A 26,563-nucleotide genomic window follows, 5' to 3' on the forward strand; every position below is an offset into this window, starting at 1 on the left:
CGGTTTAATTTGAAGATTGGAGCAAGATTATGAGGTAGGAAGTTGGAGGATTTTGTTCTTCTCTTGAGCAAGAGGTTCGGCCACAAGCTTGTAAGAAATGGAAGATATTTGGTGTGAGAACCCGTAAAACCCTAATAATTTTCCTAGGGTTTAAACCCTTTAATGGCATGTTTTCTGCGTTTTCTGGCTTAGGAATATTTTCTTGGTGGTTTTTATGAGCAGTTATAGTTTTTAGATGATTTTTCTAGTATTGGAGAGTTTTTGAAAAATTAAGAATATATAATGGACGTGGGACCCACTAGTGCGAAAAGTTCGGAAAAATTCGGCCAATAAGGTTAAGTTTCGGATACTGTGTAAAATTTATCGGGTGTTAAGAGATAAGTAGAGAGTGAGATTTGATTGATTTGAGAGGAAAAAGAAGTGATAAGATTGCATTAATGGTGTGACAAGTGTCACCATTTTATGGGTTGAAGTTTAAGAGTTACTATTCCACTTTTTGACCTTTTGACCCATTTAGTTAAATATCTCCAAAATTCACTAAAATTCCCTCATTTTTTCTTCACCATAGCCGGCCCTCTCTCTCTAACAAAGAAGGAGAAAAACCTCTTCCAACTTCAAGCTTTCCACTAGCTTAAATCATCTAAATCAATCACATAAACTAGTTTCCATTCCATACAACTTTTCCATTTGGTGTTGGTGGTGAGTTTGGTGAAGTTTTTGGAAGAGCTAAGGTGGTCTACAACTCCTATTCTCTTGTTTCTTAGGTAAGTGATGATTGACTATTCCCTTACACCTAATGATGCTTAAATTGTGCCTAATGGTAGTGATAGTGAAGCCTTTTGTGATTTATTTCTTGATTTGAAGTGATTTAGTGAAATTTTTATTTTTTTGAGGAATTTTCTGGTTTAATGTGATCATGGTGTTGTGGTTGTTTATGATGGTTGATAATGAGGGGTTATGACTCTAGTGGATGTGAATTGTTGATAATTGCAACCAATTTTGGATTTGGATTGAAATGTGAAATGTTAGGGTTTCAAAACCCCTAATTCTGTCTGGTTTTGGATCATAGGGTTAGAGGCCGAATTGGACTTTGCTCAAAAAATGAAAGTTGTAGGTATTGATAAGTTTGAAGTGCCTACAAAATTTCAGGTCATTTAGATTAGTGTAGAGTGAGATATGTCGATTTTACTGTTGCTGTTCTGGGTTGATCAGAATGCGAAACCTGCACTAGTAATTGGCCATTTTGACTGGAATTAGTTTGGATTTTGTTGTTGGTGTCTTCTGATGAAATGTAGCTGGATGTCTTAGCTATCATATGCCTTTGGAATCAATGCGTTTGGACTTGTGTAGACTGAAATAGACTAATTACAGCATAGTGCAATTTGGGAACCTGCAATTGCGGTTCTGGTTTTGTAATCTGCATTTTTGACCTAGTTGTGCTAGGATTTGGACTGAGTGGCCTTCTACATTGTTGTAGCCCTGTCTTTTAGCTTCGAGATGGTGGGTCTTACACCCTCATCCGATAAGCGTAGCGCATTTTGTGCCATTACCGCAAAAGTATGACGAAAACTGTTTTTTTGTTAAGGCCTAAGCTAATGCCATTTCTTAATTTCTGGTTACCTATAATGCTTATTTATGCATATGAAACCCTATTAGGGTTATAATTGGTATGGCTATATGACTCGTTATCGAGTCTCATTTCATTTGTTTGCATGTTCTAGGAAGTGACGTTGGTGCACGACGTTCGTTTAACGGCGGTGCATGAAGTATCACTTACGTGATTGGTGAGTATACTACTCACTTAAATGTTCTAATGTGGCTTTGCTATATGTGGTTGTGTTGCCTTGAAGGCTTATTTGGATATTGTAATTGATTAAGGTGAGGGTGTACTTGACCGCCCTCACCCCTTTTGATAGTATCACTGATTGTCTACTGCTTCACTATCTTACTGAACTTGATATATGAGTTATTGCATTCCATTTCATGGAAACTGATTTGGTGTTGTTTGGACGAATGTCCAACGACCTTACTGTATCACTGAGCTCAACTCCGTTAGGTAGTCAATTGGATCGAGCCGGCGAGGGCTTGGTCGTGATAATTGACATGCCACGGGGACTGTACTGGGGAATCTTGTAGTCATGAGACTCTTGATTCCGGTATACTCGAGTATTACCAAAATGACTGAATGGAGTGCGGGCCCGGTTGGGGAATGTTGGGTGGAAGGAATGAAAGTAAAGAGTTGTCTACGGTTGGTTATTCTTTAACATTGACGGAGGGTCAATGAGGTTGGATCAAGAAATAAGCGTGGAAATGGGCTCTTGAGAGCCGTCCGTATCCTTTCACTGATTTGATTTACTTCTTATTTGCATACTTGAACTGAACGGTTATGCTTATGTGATATTAGTTGCTATGGTGGTTGTATTCTCACTGGACATTTAGCTCACCCCGTTTCTTTTGTTTTCCTTACAGGAATATGACTCTTTTGGAATGAATTTTGTTAAATGGTTGCCAAATGAACTAGATGAATGCCTCTTTTGTATTGTATATAAAATGGGACCCTAAATGTATCATTAGGGTTGTTTTCACTTTTGTTTTGGCAACCCACATATGTAGTGACTTTTGTATCACTTTTAAATGCCATTGTGGCTTGTAAATGGTTAATGTTATGTTGTATATGTATTTCGATGTTTGGTTGGGTTTCGGACGGGTCGGTTACTATTCATGGCCGACTCTGGATTTCATTTCTTTTATTTTGGGTTATTTTGCCATTTTGCCTTGTTTGCGCGCATTATAAGTTTCAGAACGTGATAGATCGCTTTATACTGCACCGTTAGTCCTGGCGAGAGCTGGGCAGGCAGTCCGCTAACCTCTTTGGTTCGCCTTAGGGGAAGGTGGGGCTGTCACAGGTGGTATCAGAGCCTAGGTCTGAATTAGCCTGGGTGTAATAGAAGTGCTTGACTTGAGGATTCTATTGCTTATACCTGTTAAGTGTATTCATGTTATTTCTTCCTTTGCTATAGGATGGATGCGAGTGGTGACCCTAGTGCTAGTCCTTCGGGAGTGAGACCTCCCAGAGCACTCCCCGTGATCCCATATCAGATCAGGCAGAAGGGGGCCGTGGTGCGTTGGAGCCCGGCCAACCGCCTTCGACGGTGTGAGTGCCGTGATACTTATGCTTACCCGAACGCCTTAGTTTTGGTTGTGGCAAAGGAGCGTGAGGAGCTTGCTAAGGATAACGCTAAGTTGGAAGCTGGGGTTGCTAAGCTGGAAGCTGAGGTGACTCAGGTTAAGGCAACCAACGAGAAGCAGGCTGCAAGCATCAAGGAGCTAGAGTATGACGTGCACGAGGTCGAGGACAGAGTTGATGATATATGCGACCAACTGAGGGATGCACGCGAGCGCAAGGTTAAGCGTGCTCGCAAAGTCAGGGGTCGTGCTGAGGCGATCCTTAATTTGTGCGACGACGGGCTCGAGGAGTCTAGCGATGAGGCCTCGTGTGCTGGGGCTGAGGCTGGGGAGGAGTCTACCCCGTCGCCTGGGTCCCAGACCCCAGCGACTGACTAGGCCTTGATCTTTAGGCATCTTTTGGATAGTTGGTGGTTTTTGTATGTACATAGGGATAGGGATAGAGCCTTAGCTAACCGTTTTGGGTTGGGTTAGCTACGTGTAAATCTCTTTTGATAGGCCAATCCTCGGGGGGATCGTTTGTGTTTGTACGTGCTTTGGCCGTACTTGACTTGACTGATTGTATATATGTGTTTGGCTTGTATATATGTGTGTTTGTGATTATGCTTGGACTGTATAAATATGTGTTATTGTGCAAAGTTTAAGTGTTACTTATATGTCTTGTTACTGCTTTGGTTTAGTACTTTTGCCTAGACCGAGTAAAACTCATGGAAGGTACACGGAGTGGTCGGGGACGTGGGCGCGGAACTAGACAACCCACACCGGTTAGGGAAACGGGGGAAACCTCTACTGGACCCAATCCTGGACCGCAAATAGATCCGAATGTGCAAATAGCTGCTGCTATGCAGCAAATGACCAATTTACTAGCACAAGTAGTGCAACAACAGGGCCAGAACCCAAACCCTAACCCCGGAAACCCTGGCCATCATATTGAGAGCGAAGATAGAGCTCTAGAACGTTTTAAAAAGTTTTTCCCGCCAAAGTTTGTTGGGGGACCCGACCCTGACGTTGCTGAGAAATGGCTTGAGAAGATGGTTGATATATTTGCAACTCTACATTACCCAAACGAATGGCAGGTGACTTTTGCCGTGTTTCAACTTGAGGGGGTTGCCCGTTCCTGGTGGAACGTAATTAGACAGAAATGGGAGCGGCAGCAGACGCCTAGGACTTGGGTGAACTTCATCCGAGAATTTAATGCAAAGTTTTTCCCTCCTCTAGTCCAGGAGAAGAAGGAGGACGAGTTTATCCGGCTCCGGCAAGGGGCTCAGACTGTGGCGGAATATGAGAGTCAGTTCACCCGCCTGTCCAAATTCGCGCCTGAGCTAATCATGACTGAGTAAAGGCGAATTAGGCGCTTTATTCAGGGCTTGAACGTTGAGATCCAGAAAGACCTCGCGCCGGCTCAAATCACTACGTTTAGCGAGGCAATGGAAAAAGCCCAACGAGTTGAAAGTGCGCGGTTGCAGGTCCGAAACTTCCAGGCTAAGAAGCGTGGCTTTCCTGGGAGTACCTCCGGACAGGGTGAAAAGACTACTCCTGTCGCGCCCCATTTTTTGAATAAATAAATAAATGGTTAAAGAAAAAATGTATTTTTTGTGATTGGAAAATGAATTGTGATTTAAAAGAAAAAATGGGTCTAAATGGGGGGTTGAGAATGCGACGATTTGACCCAAAATTATAGTTTAAAAAGGGTTTTCGAAATAAAAATTGGAGTCGCCACTTGGTAATGAGTTAAGGTGTACCAAGTCACCAAAAAATGAATTTTTAAAGAAAAAATAGGAAAAAGTAGTAAGAAACCCCTTTTAAACGATTCCTAGTCCACGTAAACCAAAGAAAAAGGTTCGGGAGTCACATTTGACAAAGGGGAAGGCAAGGATAAAATCCAAGGCACCCCTTTGACCTAGCTAAGGCTAGTTGCATGATTTAATCAAAGATTTTCTTGTTTTAACCAAAGAATTTATTACATTTGGATGCACTACATGAATGCAAACCCTAGACCTAGGGGTATTGGGGGAAATTTCTCTTCAAAGGTTGAGTAGTGCCAATCACATTAATTGTGAAGCCCAATAACGATCCTTTGAAGAAGTCACGAATAATGCGAGTGGGATGCAAATGAGTGGAATGCATGTATGTAATGTGAGGATATGAGTTTGAAAAAGTAATAAAAGACAATAAGTATGTAAATGAAAATGTGCACATGAGTGGGCAAGGTACGGTATGTGAAATGATAATATGAAGTGCATGTGTGCAAGTGATGATAAAAGTGTTCGTGTGCAAGTGAAGAAACATAAAGGTGCACGTGTGCAAAATGGGAGGAAAAATGAAAGTGTGGTGAGGGTATAAAATGGTAGAGTGGATTTAAAAATGCATGAGCCTAGGGAATTCATGCATATTGGGTACGGGGAGACCTAAATCGTGACTCAATTTGCCCTTTTATAGAGGGAATACAAGCGTGCTAAGGTTTAGAAAAAGCCACACTCGTCTATATCCCACATTTAAGGGGACTCTCAAGCAAATGAACCCTATAACTAGCATGAAATGCAAAAATCCTAAAATGGAGGGAAAAGGGGTTCGAGGGGCATGCAAAATGATAAAACTAAAAAAATGCATGACATGTAATGAACATGCAAACATGTACTAACGAGGGGAAATCCCTAAGGGTCTAGCGTTGGACTAGCCCATTCTATGAATTCCGACTAGCGTTGGACTAGTGGAAACGTACATTCATCCATCACATTCATTCAGGCTATGGAAAGCGAGTAGACATGCCAAACACTCATAAACACATAGCACATAACATCTAGCATGCTCGACTAGATGCAAGGCCCTAACAAAGCAAATTAACACGTAGCAACTAAGCATGCAAGACACATAAGACAATTAAAGCCCTAACTATTACATTTGCTAGCTAGGCACATGACTTCGATAGGTCTTCATTGAATGCTCCTCCAAGCCCTATCTATTACATTAGGGAGACCCTACTACAATCTAAAAGGGGGAAAAGGAATAAAATAATTAAATCCCTAACTATTACAAGCCAAGAGGTGTACACATACCCCATAAAGAATAACTTAAATAAAAAGCAAAAGTAAATGACATAAATTAAAGAAATTAAAGAAAGGCTAGGAAAGCAAAGTAGACATGTATTTCTCACGTAGCACGTTGGTTCACATAGGAGAGACACAAAAAGGGATAAAAGAAATTATACCGCCCCCTTTGAATGATGTCCAAATGAAAGAAAAATGGCTTCAAAACAATAAAAATGTCACGGTACCTCAAATAGTAAAGTATAACAAAGTCACCAAATCTCTCCTAATTGCAATTTAAATGGAATCAAATAATACATAGTTTCCAATAAAGGGATCCACCAAAGATCCAATTGCAAGCATTAATCAACCATGTAAAGCCAATTGAAACATTTTAGAAACTTTGAAAGTCAAAGAGCAGGAAAAAGGCCAAAGCCCATTTATTTCAGAAAATTCATGAAAATAGGCGAACACAAGCTCATTTGAACACAAAGTTCTTAAACTCTTGCATTAAGTACCACCCAAACAAATGAAAGCAAATGAGCAATCGAGTTGCAAAGTTGAGCCTACCAAGGACTCAATTGTGAACACTAACCAAGCACTCAAATCTAATCAAAACACTTTTAGGAACTTCGAGGGTCCAAGGGCAAAGGAAAAGGCAAGTAATGGTTCAAATGCAAATATCTTAGGACCTAATTGCAAGAAATTAGAACATGCTTGGGCTTTTGTGGAACATGGAGAAACTTGAGGGATCGAATTGATTAAGTGTTCCAATTACTTAGGCCATAGTGAGTCAATGGGGAACTTGGGGGAGTTAAGAGGCAATTTTTGAAGAGTTATTTCATGCATGCACGAAGGAAACAAAATTTTCTGCAATGAACATCTTCTTGAACACAAAATTTTCTGCATTCCCATCTTATACACAAAATCTAAACAGCTTTAACCAACCCCTCCATCTATCCAAACTTTGGATTAAGCAACATAACAAACAAGTTTCACATCTAACAAGCAAAACATGGAAGGAAATTATATAAGCACTTATGAAACCTTCATGCAAGATGGAAGGAGATTGCTGCAATTTGGAAGCTTTGGCAAAAGGGTGGAGTCTTTTGGCAACCAAAAACTAGTTGTGACTTTCATTTCCAAACGCAGATTTCAAACCCAAAAATAGCTTTGTTCAAAACAGAAATGCTAACCGAAATCATGGTGTGGAACTAAACCACAAAGCTCAAAACTTTGACAGCAAATAAACAACAAAACATGACAAAACTGATGCAAACTTCTTGGAAAACTTTCATGCAAAATGATCCAGCTACCCATTGTCTATGTAGCAAACAAACCTTCAATTCCAGCTCAAGTATGTTTAGGCACAAACACTCCAAAACCAATCTAAGTGTCATAACAACCATTTCAACATTCAAACCAACCAAAACATAGAAGAAAAATCATGCAAAGGCTGGAAAATTCTGGGCACAAGGTTCGGCGATCCTAATTTTTAGCCCAGGCATTTTTGTGCAATGAGAACTCAAACAAACTTCACTAACCCAAAGTCATCATCCTCACCAAAACACTATCATCTAACTTTCCTTATAACTGATTTCATTTCTGCAATTCTCATACTGTTTTTTTTTTTAACAAAAACTTTTTCTGATTCCCTAAACATTTCATTCAACCAGCCAACCATTTGCAAATTTGTCACCGTGAGAAAACCCAAAGCAAACATATCAAGACTCATAACAAAATCATCCAAAATATCAATAACAACCATGACCTCAATTTGAAGGCAACAGCTTCTCGGGTAGACCAGCGAAAATGACAAAACAGAAAATGAAAACAATGAGGACAACCGACAAAGTGCAACTAAAAAAACCTAAATCTAATCGCACTTCATATCCGGTCTTCCCTTTTGCAACAAAGTGTAGATTGAACTTAGCAAATCGTGGCCATAATCATTTAATAACAAAAACCATACAACCGTGTCAAAGCTTGTACTTTTATTGCTGAAACAGCATCATAGACTATGGGAACAAAACAAGTAGCGGGACTTTTTGATTGCAGAGAATGATAGAAGAAAAGGTTACCGTGAGAAAGGATTAAGTTCCTCAGTTCAAACGTACACTCAGCCACAAAGTAATGATGATGGAAACCTTCTCGGCTAAGAGCGCAGCAGTGTGAGGATCAGCGGCTCAAGAAATTCCTTTGTTCTTTAAAGATCATCACCTGGCCAGCTTTATCTTCTTCAAAAACTCCCCTCTCGGTTTCTTTTCTTGGCTGTATTTTCCTTTCTGATGTTCACCAGCCCCTAAGCCCTTCTTTTCACTCTCTTGGTTTCTAAACGTCGCTTCCTATCTCCCTCAGCCCACACCAGTTTTCTGGTTTTTCCTTTTCTCTTTCAGGTTTTCGGCTCCTAACTTTTCTCTAAATTTTTTCCTCTTTGCGGCTGTCCAAAAACCCTCCCCTAGCTCTCTCCCTCTCTTTCTTTATATATCAGCCAACCAACCCTAAAACCCAGTCCTTTCTGCTATATTTGCAACCCAAGTGCTCATCCGAGTCTTCACTTTGCAAGTCGCGGCAGCTTGCATGCCGCGAATCAATTTCCTTTTTTTTTTTTCAAGAAACTCTATGAATAAAACAAAAATGACTAAATCATATTTTTTCAATGCTTTTTCTTTTCCTTTTCCCCCTTTTTTTTCAAGAAATTCTATGTTAAAACTTAAAAAATAAAAATAAAACTAGAAACTAAAAACTAAAAAAACGAAAACGACAAATAAAAAAAACTAAAAATGAAAATTACACCAAAAATTTGGTGTCTACAGTTTGCCCCTCTTTGTCTGAGTTTTGAAAAAAATTGAGACAAAGAAGTAGACACCAAATACTTACCTGTATTATTCGGCTGCAATGGACGCTTCTGAAATGAGGATTGACCTCTATATCAAAATGTTGAGAAATGGGATTGATCCAAACAGAAATTTAAACGGGATTGACCCGAACAGAATTTAAACGGGACTGACCCGAACAGGAATTTAAAACGGGACTGACCCGAATAAGAATTTAAAACGGGATTGACCCGAACAAGAATTTAAATCATATGAATTGAAGTGAGATGGAGTGTTGGTGGGATTGACCCATGTTTATTGGTGATGCAAATGAAAGAAGTGAAATGAAGTGTTAATGGGACTGATCCATGTTTGTTAGTGATACAAATGAAAGAAGTGAAATGAAGTGTTAATGGGACTGACCCATGTTTGTTAGTGATGCAAATGAAATGCTCACTAGTGGGACTGACCCACGGCTAGTGGCTAACGAAAAGAAATGCTCACTGGCGGGACTAACCTCACGCTCCAGTGGTAATGAAAATAAAATGCTTACTGGCGGGACAAACCCAGCTCCAATAGCAATGACAATGAAATGCTTACTGGCGGGACAAACCCAGCTCCAGTAGCAATGATCATGAAATGCTCACTGGCGGGACAAACCTCAGCTCCAGTGGCTATGAAAATGAAAAGCTCACTGGCGGGACAAACCTCAGCTCCAGTGGCTATGAAAATGAAAAGCAAATGAAATGCTCACTAGTGGGACTGACCCATGACTAGTGGCGGTAAAATGAAATGCTCACTAGTGGGACTGACCCATGGCTAGTGGCGGTAAAATGAAAATGCTCACTAGTAGGACTGACCCACGGCTAGTGGCTGAACAAAAATAAAAATGCGCACTAGTGGGACTGACCCACGGCTAGTGGCCGAACAAAATGAAATGCGCACTAGTGGGACTGACCCACGGCTAGTGGCTGAACAAAAGGAAATGCGCACTAGTGGGACTGACCGACGGCTAGTGAACAAAAGGAAATGCGCACTAGTGGGACTGACCCACGGCTAGTGGCTGAACAAAAGGAAATGCGCACTAGTGGGACTGACCCACGGCTAGTGGCTATAAAAATAAGATGCACACTAGTGGGACTGACCCACGGCTAGTGGCTGAACAAAAGGAAATGCACACTAGTGGGATAGACCCACGGCTAGTGGCTGAACAAAATGAAATGCGCACTAGTGGGACTGACCCACGGCTAGTGGCTATAAAAATAAGATGCACACTAGTGGGACTGACCCATGGCTAGTGGCTGAACAAAATGAAATGCGCACTAGTGGGACTGACCCACGGCTAGTGGCTATAAAAATAAGATGCACACTAGTGGGACTGACCCAAGGCTAGTGGCTGAACAAAATGAAATGCGCACTAGTGGGACTGACCCACGGCTAGTGGCTATAAAAATAAGATGCACACTAGTGGGACTGACCCATGGCTAGTGGCTGAACAAAATGAAATGCGCACTAGTGGGACTGACCCACGGCTAGTGGCTATAAAAATAAGATGCACACTAGTGGGACTGACCCAAGGCTAGTGGCTGAACAAAATGAAATGCGCACTAGTGGGACTGACCCACGGCTAGTGGCTAAGCAAAAGGAAATGCGCACTAGTGGGACTGACCCACGGCTAGTGGCTATAAAAATAAGATGCACACTAGTAGGACTGACCCACGGCTAGTGGCTGAACAAAATGAAATGCGTACTAGTGGGACTGACCCACGGCTAGTGGCTAAACAAAATGAAATGCGCACTAGTGGGACTGACCCACGGCTAGTGGCTATAAAAATAAGATGCACACTAGTGGGACTGACCCACGGCTAGTGGCTGAACAAAATGAAATGCGCACTAGTGGGACTGACCCACGGCTAGTGGCTAAGCAAAAGGAAATGGGAAATTCCAGTATACTTACCCCCAAATGGCCCAGAATTTTGCCCCAGTAGAAATTAGGTTTCTGCATCTAAACCAATAGTTGATTCTGTGTTGTCACGTTGTTGCACTCTAATCAAACTTGCTTTCAACATTTTTGATTTGCCTTTGTTTACTGGAGGATCTTTCCGATACTGGCTCCAGTGTGAGGTGTGATTGTTTCCATTTGTACACGCAATTTCCTGTAAAAGAGAAAAATCAAAGAAAGTGCCACCATCATTTGATCCATTTGCCTTTGAGAGTCGCGTAAACATGAGTCTTTTGATGCCTTCGATTACTTTTGCTGCGGCATCTGACTTAGTTGAATTTGCCACTTTAAAACTTTTCTACCTTTCCCAGACTGACCAAAGATGCATTTTTCCATATTATGAGGTCTGCGTAATGGCTTTACTGAATCTCAAACATTTCCGAAAGATGACTGAATCCAAGTATTCTTTGAGTAAATCATAGGGGTTGTTATTCACCAAAATTCAATGATAAAGAATGATGTATTCACATGTCATGGAAGAGCGAATATGCACAAGAATGTACACATAACCATTTGTGCTTAAATGCTACAAAAATGCCGTGAATGCCAGTAATTTTGAAAAAATGAGCTTCCTAAAAATGTATTTGCAAAAGAATGTTTTACAAAATGACTCAGCTTTGGCCAATGGATGTCATATTCAAATCTCTGAATATCTTTGTTCTGGAATTCAATATTGGCAGAAATATGACAAAAATGAGGAGAAATCCGAATAAACCAAACCACCGGTTGTTCCTCCTTGTGCTTACTACCTTGGCGCCCTTTCGGGTTTTCACCAAGGTTGCCCCCGCCTCTTTTGTTTTGCTCTTCTCTTTTTTTTCTTTTTCTTTCTTTTTCTTCTTTTTTCTCCTTTGTTTTTGAGTTGCCCTTTCGGGTCTTTATCTAAGGACAATGAAGCACCTCAACCATGATCGACTCAGAAATATGAGTTAAAGATTGCTGGCATCAGCAAAATGCACTTCCCTTGTAAGATTATGCGAAGGCATTATGGACATCCCTTGCCAGTTGATTAGCGAAATTCCCAATAGAAATACAACAAGTGACGAAAGCCAGGTCTTTGGGCTTTTGTAATGAGGTCAGGTGGGGTGTTTTTCAAAGAAAGTTGAGGCCTGAAAGCAAATTTTGATGAGAGAGGTGTGAAATAACCTGAGATTGCATCATTTTGAGTTTATCTCCAATTTTTAACGAAATCGAGGAAAATTTACCCCAGCTTGCTTGGATTTTTCTTTCTTTGCATTTTCTTCATTGCATTTTTCTCACTTTTTGCATTTTTCTTCAAAAAAACTAAATTTGCCCCAGTGTGGGGTTATTTCTTCCTTTTCATATCTCTTTCAAAATAAATTTGCCCCAATGTGGGGTTTTTCTTTCCTTTCTGATCATTTTCAAAATGAATTTGCCCCAGTGTGGGGTTTGCAATTCTCAGGGGCTGCCAAACGAAAATTATTGTTCTGATAGCTCAAAAGGGAAGACTAGGGATGAAATGTTTTGATTGAAAAGAAAGATGGCCTGACTTTTGCCTCGCCCCTTGCATGATTTTCTAAAAGAAACTTTGCATAATCAAATAAAGAACATCTTACATATGTCTGAATTGATAGGTTGAGGGAATGTCTGTCCATCCATTTCGCCCAATTGAGTGCTCCACTAGGTAATACCTTTTGAACAACGAATAGCTCTTGCCAATTCGGAGCAAATTTGCCTTTGACTTCATCTTTCATTAGTAAAATCATTGTAGCACTTTGTTCCCTTCTTCAAAAGATCGTTGACGGACCTTTTTGGGCCATGTGTTTTTGGTAGTTTCGGCCATGGCATATAACTGCTTTTCATGTGACGCCCCGAAAGAATGAGTGCGAGAACCCAAGAATTTTTTTTAATTTTCTAGGGTTTATTCTATTTAATCGCCCATTTTTTTGTCTACATTTTCTTTATTAGAAAATTCCCCCAGATAATTTTTATTGAGTAAATATAGTTCTTAGATGATTTTTCTAGTATCGGTTAGTTTTTGAGAATTTAAGAACGTATATCGGATGTGGGACCCACTAGTGCGGAAAGTTCGGTAAAATTCGGCCGATTAGGTTAAGTTTCGGATACTGGGTTTAATTTATCGGGTGTTATGAGATATTTAGAGGTATCAAGTGGATAGGTGGAAGAGAGAGAAAAAAGTTAGGCAAGTCATTAAATGAGGTGACAAGTGTCACCATAGTATTGTTTCTTACATAAGACCACTATTCAACCTTTTACCAATTACTAAATAAAACCAAAAAGTTACCAAATATCTTCCATTTTTCTTCAAGCTTGGCCTGCTCTCTCTCTCAAAAAGAAAGGAAGAAACTCTTCAAGTTTTGCTTCCATTTTGCTCCAAATCATCAAAACTAACCATTGAAACTTGAACTTACTCCATAAAACCTTTTCTATTAGTGTTAGTAAGTTGATTGGTGGAGTGATTTGGAAAACTAGAAGGACCTATAGCTCTCTCTCTCTTGTTTTAAAGGTCAAACGGATTAGAGTATCCTGAGTTATGGACAAAACCCTCAGGCCTGTTTTAGACATTAGTTTGTATCTTGGTCTCAGCTTCAAAACGGTATAAAGTACGTCGAAATCCGAGTTCCGTAGCTCCTGTTATGACCGAAACAAAAGCGATCGTCAGAACTGCCTTGTATCTGGACAGTTCTGACGGGTACTTTGGCACTCGATTTTCGTTCTGTTTTGAGTGGATTCAGGTCTTGGCCAAAACATCAAAGTTTTAGCCTTATGTCTCAGCTTTCTAATGCCTTTGGAATTTCCTGATTTGGATTTGTGATCTGGGAGTTATGGTCCAGCAAACGACCCTGTTCGTCACCCTAAGACGTAAATTTCTGGTATTGTTTTCTACAATTTTGACCTGTTTCCATTCAGATCTAGATTAAAGTTTCTTCAGGAGATTTGTAGCCCTTTCTCATAGCTTCAAAACAGTGTCTCGTTCACTTTGATCCGACTTTCCTAGCCTAATCTTTGATCAAAACGGTTTGAGATGGCAGATTTGGCCGTTCCTTTTGCCGTTCCGCACACTTGCCTGTGCCAATTTTGCCGTTTCCGCACTTGCGTGTTCCGATTTTGCCTTTTTGCTTGTTTTAACTATGTTAGTAGCCGTTTGTGATATATTGTGACACAATCTTCTATTTCAGACGTTGGTGAGCTAGGTGGAGCCGGTGGGGCCTACTAGCTACTCCTCGCGGCACGAATTTCGTATTTTGCCCTTTTGTTCGTTGTGTAAGTATTCAGGCCGCTTTTAGGTGTTAGTTGCTTATGTGTTTCGACATGTATGAAGAGGGTACTTAGGCGAGGGTGTACTTTATCGCACTCGCTCTAAACCCGAATTTACGCTCATATTTGTACATGACATATGTATGTGAATCATTTTGGAACTAAAACCCTTGAACTTGTGGCTCGGGGTGATTTTGAATAATTTTGTGAAGTTTGTGAGTTTGGGGCGAGCTCTTGACCTAGATGGACTATTCGAGCCGGTTAGGGCTTGGTCGAAGTTAGTCCAACCTGGTTGGAGGTCACCAAGTTTGTGAATCCGGTTCACCGAGTATGTGGACCAAGTTTGTGACCCGAGCTTGTGACTCAAGCTCAAGTTTGTGATTTCGTTCGCCCGGGCAAGTTTGTGAGGTGACTGGCCAGTGAGGGTGATAAGGTGTCGGTGGGTGTACAAGTGAAGTTCTACGGACCATTAAGTGTGGTCGACAGAGTGTCGGCAGGAGATCACGCATGGCATATGAATTGGCTTTGAAGCCACCTGTATCCTTATTATGTGATGTTATTTTTCTGCTTTTGCTTTACTCTTACTATGTCACTGTTGTTACGTGAAATTTATGCTTTTGCCCCTGTTTACTTACTAAGCATATAGCTTGTCCCTTTAGTTTTGTTTTCCTTAGCAGGGGAAAACGCGCAAGGACGGGATCTTGGCATACTAGCTTGGTCTAGTTTTTCATTTTTGTAATGGTTCTCACCCTAGTGCTTGGCACGGGTTGGTTGTATGGTGAATTGGGAACCTGTGTATATTCGACGGTTGTACTTCCTCTTGAGATAGTAATGTAGATAAGTTTTGTTTAGGTTTTGGATCGTTATTATGTTATTCTTATGGTTATTCCGGTAGTTGCTTGAAGTGATCAACTGAGTCCCGGCGAGAGCTGGGCAGGCGGCCCGCCGAACCCTCTGGTTCGCCTTAGGGAGAGGTGGGGCTGTCACATTTCATCCATCAAAATGAATTGTTGATGACACTGCTTTAACCAATCGGCTTCCAACTCGACAGGAGAGGGATTTTCTAAATGAAGGAATTTCTCAATAAAGGCTTTTCTCAGTAAAGGGTTTCTCAATGAATGGCTTCATCGGATTCCAGAACAGCGATATCTAAAGGGTCAAGTAATTTCATCTTTGGCCATCTTAAAGAATTAAAAAAAATCAGAACAATAATCAAATAAACAAATAAACAAATTGTGCATTTCATGAAACTCCAAATCAAAGCAGAAACAAGACAAAACTCAATTGCAAAAGACACTTTCATGAAGCTATTTACATATGCAAGAAAAAGTTTTCGCGAACTTTAGTAAATGACAACCCCAGATTCATCGAAATTCCCTTCGAGAGGGAGGATAGTCAGCCATCGAAATTATGCAGAGCTCCTTCAGGATTTTCAAATTTCGTCATTGGATGTGGATGCCTCAAAGGTGTCTTTGTGTTCGGGAAAGGGATTTGTACTTATGCTCGGCCCTTGTTCTGCATTTATTCTAATCACTATTTCCCCCGCCTCGATCATTTCTTGGACTTTCTGTTTAAGTGCTCTACAACCAGTAGTTGAGTGGCCAGGTGCTCCCGAATGATAGGCACAAGTGTACTGTGGATTGTATTCGGCACGGACGCCATGAGGGTAAGTTAGAGGGGGAATTTCGCCGATTTTACCGGCGGCTTTTAATTGCTCGTACAATTGGTCCAAAGGCCTGCCAATATTAGTGAATGATCGAGTACGATTTTGATCGTGGGTTTCAGTGGGTTGGGGGTAGTTGTAGGTAGGTCTGTTTGGTGGAGGCATTCTTGGATTTAGTGGAGGCCGATGACGGTTTTGGCGAGGATTTGGTTGAGAAATTTGGAAAGGGGCTAAAGGCGAGTTGGTGTAATTAGGGCGAGGTCGAGGATGAGGGATATTGGTGTGATAAACAGGATGAGGGTTTGAATAATAGGAGTAAGGGTTTGAGTAGGTAGGGTATTGTCGAGGTCTGGGCTTTGAAATAGGGTTTCGATCCCAAACAAAAGCAATTTCCCCTCTTGCTTTTTGGATTGTTGCTTCTTCCCATTACTACCTTGGCTTTGCAAAGCATCCAACTGGGACTTGAGGGCAGAGACGTTAACAATCTTCCCAGCTTTCACGAAGTCATCGTACTCCTCAAGTTTATTGACAATAGCGGCAAATGAGCATCCAGTCATGCGGAAAATTTCTTCAAAGTACGGCGGATCATGTGCCTTAATGAAAGTTCGTATGATTTCGTCCTCAGTCATTGGTGGCTCGACTTTGGCAGCTATTTTCCTCCACCTCTTGGCATAGGTCTTGTGATCCTCGGAGGGTTTTCTTTTTGTTCCTTCCAGTGTGGTCCGTGTTGGCGCCAACTCGCAATTATACTCGTATTGTCTTACAAATGCATTGGACAGATCCAACCAAGTCTTTATCTCTTCGGGCTTCAGCTTGGAATACCAGTCGAGTGCATCCCCCTCCAGACTTTCTGGGAATAGCCTCAAAGGCAGATTTTCATCATCTGTTGCCCTACCCAACTTGTTGGCGAACAATCGGAGGTGCGTCTTGGGATTGCCCGTCCCATCATATTTGTTGAACTTCGGGGTCTTGAACCCTTCAGGCAATTGCACATTTGGGAAAAGGCAAAGTTCATCATAATCCAGGACTCCTTGCTTGTTCAAACCCTGACTCTTCCTTATAAACTCATCAAAACGGTCAAGGCGTTTGTGCAGCTTTATATCAACGGGAGCAGAGAATTCCCCCATTTCTGGCTTGGTTTGATTGGTATGGTCCTGTAAGAAAAGCTCAGCTGTATCGTGATAAAAGGTATGCGGCTTAGGAGGTATATTCGAAGTGATTTGGGGTTGTGGGCCTTGCATGTAAGTAGGGAAGCATGAAGGATCAGGAGGGCAAGTGTATGGCAAATGTATGGTGGCATATGTGAAAGTTCCTTCGGATGGAATAGGTAAAGATGGAATAACGGTGACTTGAGTTGAAGGGATGACAAATGGCTCTTGTGTAACAGCCCCACTTTCCCCTAAGGCGAACCAAAGGGGTTAGCGGACTGCCTGCCCAGCTCTCGCCAGGACTAACGGTTTGGTTTACGTCGATCTATTACGTTCCGGAACATCCCATTGCGCGTAAACAAGTCAAAATCACAAAATAAAAAAAATGAAAATTCGAAACCGAAATGAACAGTAAAATCCACGTCAGAATCCGGCCGGAATCTGGCCGGATTTCCGGCCGGATTCTCGGCCGGATACAAGGCCGAGAGCAAACCCCAATATTTCATTTTTCCCAGGCAATCCGGCCTGCAATCCGGCCAGTTTCTGGCCTGATTCCTGGCCGGATTCGGCACTGTTCATCTTCGCCAAAATTATTCCTTTTCCGTTTGAAAGTCGTGGTAATCCGAAATTCATCCAAACGTCAACCAAGCATATATATACATCAATTCAACATTTACAAGACCAGAACGGCATGCCGACATATCTAACCAGTTCATACAAGTACAATTAGGCCAATACAAGCCATCCATTAAAGAAGTACATATTCGGTTTGCCTATCAAAAGGAAATGAACCTGTTACACATTAGGGATTCATTAGAGGGCTATACAAAAGACATGTACATGAGCTCAACTTGTCATTCAATTATCACAACCTTTTCCAAAAATGTTCATTTGCCTGTAAGGAAAACAAATGGAACGGAATGAGCTAAAGCTCAGTGAGCAACTATCACGTAAGCATCTAAGATCACATAAGTGTAACCTTTCAGTTCAAGTATACAATTAAGAGTAAATCACACCAGTAAAAGGATACGGAGGGCTCTCAGGAGCCCGTTTCCTCGCTTGTAGTCTTGTTCCAATCTCATTGACCCTCCGTCAATGTTAAAGAATAACCAACCGTAGACAACTCTTTACTTCCATTCCTTCCACCCAACTTTCCCCAACCGGGCCCGCACTCCATTCAGTCATTTTGGTAATACTCGAGTATACCGGAACCAAGAGTCTCGTTACTACAAGGTTCCCCAGTACAGTCCCCGTGGCAATTCAATCTTCACGACCAAGCCCTCGCCGGCTCGATTCAATTGACCACCGAACGGGGTTGAGCTCAGTAATTCAGTAAAGCAGTCGGACAATCGTCCAAACAATACCAATTCAGTTTCCATGCATGGAATTCAGTATCTCATATATCAAATGCAGTATTTCAGCAAAACGGTGAATAGCCATGAATAAAATCACAAGGGGTGAGGGCGGTCAAGTACACCCTCACCTCAATCATTTCCAATAACCAATTAAGCCTTCAAGGAACCACCGTCACGCCCTAGAACACGTAAGCAAGTACTATGAGACTCGATACCGAGCCATAAAACAATGCCAATCACAACCCCAATAGGGTTTTATAAACATATATAAGCATCATAGGCAACCAGAAATTAGGAAATGGCTTTAGTGTAGGCCTTGATAAGAAAACCGGTTTTGACGTCATAATGCGGTAATGGTACAACTCTCACTAAAATTATCGGTTGGGGGTGTAAGACCCACCGTTTCGAAGCCAAGAAACAGGGCTACAACAATGTAGAAGACCACTCAATCCAGTTCCTAACACAACTAGGTCAAATATGCAAAATACTATACCAGAATCACCAAAACAGGTTTGCAAAACACAGAAAACTGTAATGACTATAACTCAGTCTATACCAGTCCAAATGCCGAAATTCCAAAGGCATATGTTAGCTAAGACATCCAGATACATGTCATCAGAAGACACCAACTTCAAAATCCAAACCAATTCCAGTCAAAATGGCCAAATACAAGTACAGTTTTCGCATTCTGTCCAAAGCAGAACAGCTACAGTAATTACGCCATAACTCACTCTACACTAATCCAATTGCCCTGAAATTTTACAGGCACCTCAAACACATCCATACCTACAACTTTCATGTTTTGAGCAAAGTCAAATTCTGTGACGACCCCACTTCTCCCAAGGGCGAACCCAAGGGTATCGGCGGGCCGCCTGCCTAGCTCGCGCCAGGACTCAAAACTTAAAGTTTGAAAGAGCACTAAAAACAATATATACAACCCCAAAAGAGTTATAATTACATTCTCCAAAAGTATCGAGTCAAACCACCAAAACAAAAAAAAACAAACATCCTAACTGTTCAACTATTACAAGCCAATCTTACTATACTAGTATACGAGCCAAAAGTCCCCGCGTCGGCCCCTGCTAAGGAAAACAAAAGGAATGGGGTAAGCTATATGCTTAGTAAGTAAACAGGGGTGAAAGCATAAATTTCACGTAACAGTTACACATTTAGAGTAAAGCAAAAGCAGAAAAGTAACATCACATAATAAGGATACAGATGGCTCCAAAGCCAAGTCATGTGCCATGCGTGATCTCCTGCCGACACTCCGTCGACTGCAAATAATGGTCCGTAGAACTTCACTTGTACACCCACCGACACCTTATCACCCTCACTGGCCAGTCACCTCACAAACTTGCCCGGGCGAACGAAATCACAAACTTGAGCTTGAGTCACAAGCTCGGGTCACAAACTTGGTCACCTTCTCGGTGAACCGGATTTACAAAATTGGTTCATAACATGAACCTACAAACTTGGTGACCTCAGACTAAGTTGGACTGCCTTCGACCAAGCCCTAACCGGCTCGAATAGTCCAACCAGGTCAAGAGTTCGCCCCAAACTCACAACTTCACAAAAGTATTCAAAATCACAAACTTTACAAACTTCACAAACTTTATACGAAAGTCGCCCCGAGCCACTAGCTCAAGGGTTTTGGTTCCAAAAGGTTCATATACATATGCCAAGTACAATTATACATCCAAATTAGGGTTTAGGTCGAGTGCGATAAAGTACACCCTCGCCTAAGTGCCCTTTTCACATATCTCAAACACATAGCAAAGAAAACACACCAAACTGGCCTGAATACTTACTCAAAATACCAAAAGTAGTACAAGATTGCTTCGCGCGTGATCGCTAGTAGTGGGCCCCACCGGCTCCGCCTAGCTTACCACTATCTGAAATACAAGATTTTATCACTTATGTCACAAACGGCTACGAACCGATCCAAAACAAGTAAAATGGCAAAATTGGCACACGTAATTTGCGGAAACGGCAAAAAGGGGCGCACGCGCGCGCGCGGAACGGCAAACGGAAACGGCCACAACTGCCATCTCAAACCGTTTTGGTCAAAAGTTAGGCTAGGAGTATCGGATCAAGGTACATGAGGTACCGTTGCGAAGCTAAGAGGAAGGGCTACAACTTCCCTTTAGACATCTCAACCCAGATCTCAATAGGTATAGGTCAAAAATGCACGAAATAGTGCCAGCTGTTTCATTGCGGTTTACCACACAGGCCCTGTTTGCAAGGCCATAACTCACGGCTCAGGAATCGAAATCAAGAAATTCCAGAGGCGTTAGAAAGCTGAAATATAAGGTTAAAACTTTGATGTTTTGGCCAAGACTTGAATCCACTCAGAACAGAACGAAAATCGAGTGCCAAGGTACCCGTCAGAACTGTCCAGATACAAGGCAGTTCTGACGAGCGATATTGTTTTGATCATAACAGGGGCTACGGAACTCGGATTTCGGCGTACTTTATACCGTTTCGAAGCTAAGATCAAGATCTAAATTTCTTATGAAGGGATCAGCACCCAGTTCGTACGGGATCAAAACCGAAAAATCACGGGCAGAAGCTGAAATTCAAAACGTACACAAACCAATGTCTAAAACAGGCCTGAGGGTTTTGTCTATAACTCAGAATACGCTAACTTGTTTGACCTGAAATTTTACAGGCATACTCAGGACTCAAGGGGCTACATTTCCTAAGAAGGCACCAAAACCCAAATCAGAAGTAATCCCAACCAAAATAGCCAATTACTGAAGCAGTTTTCAAGTTCGGGTAAAAACAGGACAGCAAGGGTAATTCCGTCTTTTCATGAGCTACGCTACTCCGATTGGCCTGAAATTTTACAGGAACCTCAAACACATCAATATATACAACTTTAATGAAGACAATACATTCCAGTTCTCATCCTAACTAGGTCAAATTTACCAAAACAACCCAAGATTTTCCAGTTCAAAGTGTACTGCAGCAGTCCTGACTTATGCAGTCATATCTCAGCACCTACAACTCCAATTGAAGTGATTCCAAAGCCATTGGAAAGCTAAGATACAAGGCTATAAATGTTAAGAAGACATCAACAACCAAATCAGTAGTATTCCTGGTCAAAACAACCAATTACAGAAGCTGATTATCATTCTCGGATAGAAACAGGGCAGCAGGGGTATTTCGGTCTTTTCACAGGCTACGTTGCTCCGATTGGGCTGAAATTTTACAGGCAACTAGCAAACATCATTTTCTACAACTTTCATGTTTTGTGCTAAGGCCAATTCGGCCTCTAACCTGGTCGAACAGAAACGGACAGAAAGGGGAAAAATGAAACCTTAAACTGGAATTTCCATAATACTACTTCCAACTATGAAATATACTCATAAACTACCAAAACTACAACTTTCAACCACTAATTACCAATTAATTGAAGTAAAGAAGAGGTTCTTGGTAAAATACCTTGAAAACTCAAGAAAAATGGTAGCTTAGGCTTTGTCCTCCAAAAATCCTTCCATAAACACCTTGGAAACTACTTGGAAAGCAAGTTTTATGGAGTAGTTTGCAAATTAATCGGTTAAAACTCAAAATTTGGACAAGAAATTGAAGTGGAAGATGAAGGGATTTTCTCTCTTTTCTCTCTCTCTAATTCAGCCAAGGAAGACAAGAAAATGAATGAATTTTGGTCAATTTTTTGATTTATTGGTAAAGTTGGTCCAAAGGTCAAAGTCCAACCCAATCACAAAGTGGCACTTGTCACTATAATTATTTCATGCCTAACTTTTTGTCTCTCTCACACTAATCCATTTGATACCAATAAATATCTCATCACACCCGGTAATTTAAACCCGGTATTCAAAACTTAACCTAGTTGGCCGAATTTTTCCGAACTTTTCGCACTAGTGGGTCCCACGTCCGACATACGTTCTTAATGTCTCAAAAACTAACCGATACTAGAAAAATCATCTAAAACGTATATTCACTCAATAAAATTATCTGGGGAATTTTCTAATAAAGAAAATGTGGAAAAGACGGGCGATAAACAAAACTCCATTTAAGCTTTCTAATATTGTAACACTAGAGGTTTGCTAATCCAGAGTTTACTAACCATTTTCAAACTTGTTAAACCTCTGTAAACTATAACGAATCCTATTTTTTTCTTGTGCCAAAACACACACTAGAATACCGCATAAACTAGGGTTTTATCGTAAGCAAAGTTAGGGTGTTCAATCTTGGCCGAGATTAGGGTTTCTCCTTAGCCCTAAAACCTTAATTTAACCGTACAAATAATGAATAACCCTAATCTCAACGTACGAACGGACTAGGTCCTCACAATCTCCCCCACTTAAAAGAATTTCATCCTCGAAATTCCAACTTGCACTAATCAGATCAAATAATCCTCAAAAGCAGTCAAGTACACAACAGGTAATTCCTCAAAAGTTCAACCACACGAGTAGTAGCCGGTCTACAACCACACAAGTACTCAAATAAGTTCAAAAGCCGGGTTCAAACAAATAAGCTCAAAAGATTATACTCAAATATACATATTTTTACAAAGTCACACTAAAAATATACAAGTTATCCGACATCCGGTTGGTGCAAAATCCATTATTTACGTGAGCACTACGGCTCCAAAAATGTAGTCAATCACCGGGTAACAAATGAAACCAGGCATACTGGTTACAACAAAATAACATGGCAGATATAACAAAATAAACATATCAGATAGTCAAAAGGAAAACCCATCAACGGCCCTACGCGCCTCCCCTACGGAACCTACCTAATCCACTAGCACCGCCCCGGCAGCCCTAGGGTGCAAACCTAAAGAATAGGTCCAAATAGCTAACTTCAATATTAAGTAAGAACCAAATCGATTCACACTGGGACTGCCCATCTCCAAGTGCAATCAACTCAATCCCCACTTTGCCTTATGGAAAAAAAATACAAAAGTCAATATCAAAATCTTAGCATTCAATATTTACCTTAATATCCAAGTATCCCACAGTCCAGCATCCTAAACTTCAAGCCTAGGATACACTACAGAGATCGGAAGCCTAAGCTCTGATACCAACTGTGACGACCCCACTTCTCCCAAGGGCGAACCCAAGGGTATCGGCGGGCCGCCTGCCTAGCTCGCGCCAGGACTCAAAACTTAAAGTTTGAAAGAGCACTAAAAACAATATATACAACCCCAAAAGAGTTATAATTACATTCTCCAAAAGTATCGAGTCAAACCACCAAAACAAAAAAAAACAAACATCCTAACTGTTCAACTATTACAAGCCAATCTTACTATACTAGTATACGAGCCAAAAGTCCCCGCGTCGGCCCCTGCTAAGGAAAACAAAAGGAATGGGGTAAGCTATATGCTTAGTAAGTAAACAGGGGTGAAAGCATAAATTTCACGTAACAGTTACACATTTAGAGTAAAGCAAAAGCAGAAAAGTAACATCACATAATAAGGATACAGATGGCTCCAAAGCCAAGTCATGTGCCATGCGTGATCTCCTGCCGACACTCCGTCGACTGCAAATAATGGTCCGTAGAACTTCACTTGTACACCCACCGACACCTTATCACCCTCACTGGCCAGTCACCTCACAAACTTGCCCGGGCGAACGAAATCACAAACTTGAGCTTGAGTCACAAGCTCGGGTCACAAACTTGGTCACCTTCTCGGTGAACCGGATTTACAAAATTGGTTCATAACATGAACCTACAAACTTGGTGACCTCAGACTAAGTTGGACTGCCTTCGACCAAGCCCTAACCGGCTCGAATAGTCCAACCAGGTCAAGAGTTCGCCCCAAACTCACAACTTCACAAAAGTATTCAAAATCACAAACTTTGCAAACTTCACAAACTTTATACGAAAGTCGCCCCGAGCCACTAGCTCAAGGGTTTTGGTTCCAAAAGGTTCATATACATATGCCAAGTACAATTATACATCCAAATTAGGGTTTAGGTCGAGTGCGATAAAGTACACCCTCGCCTAAGTGCCCTTTTCACATATCTCAAACACATAGCAAAGAAAACACACCAAACTGGCCTGAATACTTACTCAAAATACCAAAAGTAGTACAAGATTGCTTCGCGCGTGATCGCTAGTAGTGGGCCCCACCGGCTCCGCCTAGCTCACCACTATCTGAAATACAAGATTTTATCACTTATGTCACAAACGGCTACGAACCGATCCAAAACAAGTAAAATGGCAAAATTGGCACACGTAATTTGCGGAAACGGCAAAAAGGGGCGCACGCGCGCGCGCGGAACGGCAAACGGAAACGGCCACAACTGCCATCTCAAACCGTTTTGGTCAAAAGTTAGGCTAGGAGTATCGGATCAAGGTACATGAGGTACCGTTGCGAAGCTAAGAGGAAGGGCTACAACTTCCCTTTAGACATCTCAACCCAGATCTCAATAGGTATAGGTCAAATATGCACGAAATAGTGCCAGCTGTTTCATTGCGGTTTACCACACAGGCCCTGTTTGCAAGGCCATAACTCACGGCTCAGGAATCGAAATCAAGAAATTCCAGAGGCGTTAGAAAGCTGAAATATAAGGTTAAAACTTTGATGTTTTGGCCAAGACTTGAATCCACTCAGAACAGAACGAAAATCGAGTGCCAAGGTACCCGTCAGAACTGTCCAGATACAAGGCAGTTCTGACGAGCGATATTGTTTTGATCATAACAGGGGCTACGGAACTCGGATTTCGGCGTACTTTATACCGTTTCGAAGCTAAGATCAAGATCTAAATTTCTTATGAAGGGATCAGCACCCAGTTCGTACGGGATCAAAACCGAAAAATCACGGGCAGAAGCTGAAATTCAAAACGTACACAAACCAATGTCTAAAACAGGCCTGAGGGTTTTGTCTATAACTCAGAATACGCTAACTTGTTTGACCTGAAATTTTACAGGCATACTCAGGACTCAAGGGGCTACATTTCCTAAGAAGGCACCAAAACCCAAATCAGAAGTAATCCCAACCAAAATAGCCAATTACTGAAGCAGTTTTCAAGTTCGGGTAAAAACAGGACAGCAAGGGTAATTCCGTCTTTTCATGAGCTACGCTACTCCGATTGGCCTGAAATTTTACAGGAACCTCAAACACATCAATATATACAACTTTAATGAAGACAATACATTCCAGTTCTCATCCTAACTAGGTCAAATTTACCAAAACAACCCAAGATTTTCCAGTTCAAAGTGTACTGCAGCAGTCCTGACTTATGCAGTCATATCTCAGCACCTACAACTCCAATTGAAGTGATTCCAAAGCCATTGGAAAGCTAAGATACAAGGCTATAAATGTTAAGAAGACATCAACAACCAAATCAGTAGTATTCCTGGTCAAAACAACCAATTACAGAAGCTGATTATCATTCTCGGATAGAAACAGGGCAGCAGGGGTATTTCGGTCTTTTCACAGGCTACGTTGCTCCGATTGGGCTGAAATTTTACAGGACAACTAGCAAACATCATTTTCTACAACTTTCATGTTTTGTGCTAAGGCCAATTCGGCCTCTAACCTGGTCGAACAGAAACGGACAGAAAGGGGAAAAATGAAACCTTAAACTGGAATTTCCATAATACTACTTCCAACTATGAAATATACTCATAAACTACCAAAACTACAACTTTCAACCACTAATTACCAATTAATTGAAGTAAAGAAGAGGTTCTTGGTAAAATACCTTGAAAACTCAAGAAAAATGGTAGCTTAGGCTTTGTCCTCCAAAAATCCTTCCATAAACACCTTGGAAACTACTTGGAAAGCAAGTTTTATGGAGTAGTTTGCAAATTAATCGGTTAAAACTCAAAATTTGGACAAGAAATTGAAGTGGAAGATGAAGGGATTTTCTCTCTTTTCTCTCTCTCTAATTCAGCCAAGGAAGACAAGAAAATGAATGAATTTTGGTCAATTTTTTGATTTATTGGTAAAGTTGGTCCAAAGGTCAAAGTCCAACCCAATCACAAAGTGGCACTTGTCACTATAATTATTTCATGCCTAACTTTTTGTCTCTCTCACACTAATCCATTTGATACCAATAAATATCTCATCACACCCGGTAATTTAAACCCGGTATTCAAAACTTAACCTAGTTGGCCGAATTTTTCCGAACTTTTCGCACTAGTGGGTCCCAC

General features: G+C 41.3%; 1 long non-coding RNA gene across 1 annotated transcript; it reads right to left on the bottom strand.

The window, feature by feature from the left end:
• Positions 1-23,611: 23,611 nt before the first annotated feature.
• LOC140004949 (uncharacterized) lies at positions 23,612-26,303 on the bottom strand. The gene is made up of 3 exons (XR_011812767.1): positions 26,113-26,303; positions 24,476-24,559; positions 23,612-23,749 (listed from the first exon to the last, which is right to left on the bottom strand). It is a non-coding gene; the product is annotated as an uncharacterized lncRNA (long non-coding RNA).
• Between the last annotated feature and the right edge of the window lie 260 nt (positions 26,304-26,563).

This window comes from Coffea arabica, chromosome 4c (assembly GCF_036785885.1).
Source record: "Coffea arabica cultivar ET-39 chromosome 4c, Coffea Arabica ET-39 HiFi, whole genome shotgun sequence".
In the NCBI taxonomy this organism is placed as follows: domain Eukaryota; kingdom Viridiplantae; phylum Streptophyta; class Magnoliopsida; order Gentianales; family Rubiaceae; genus Coffea; species Coffea arabica.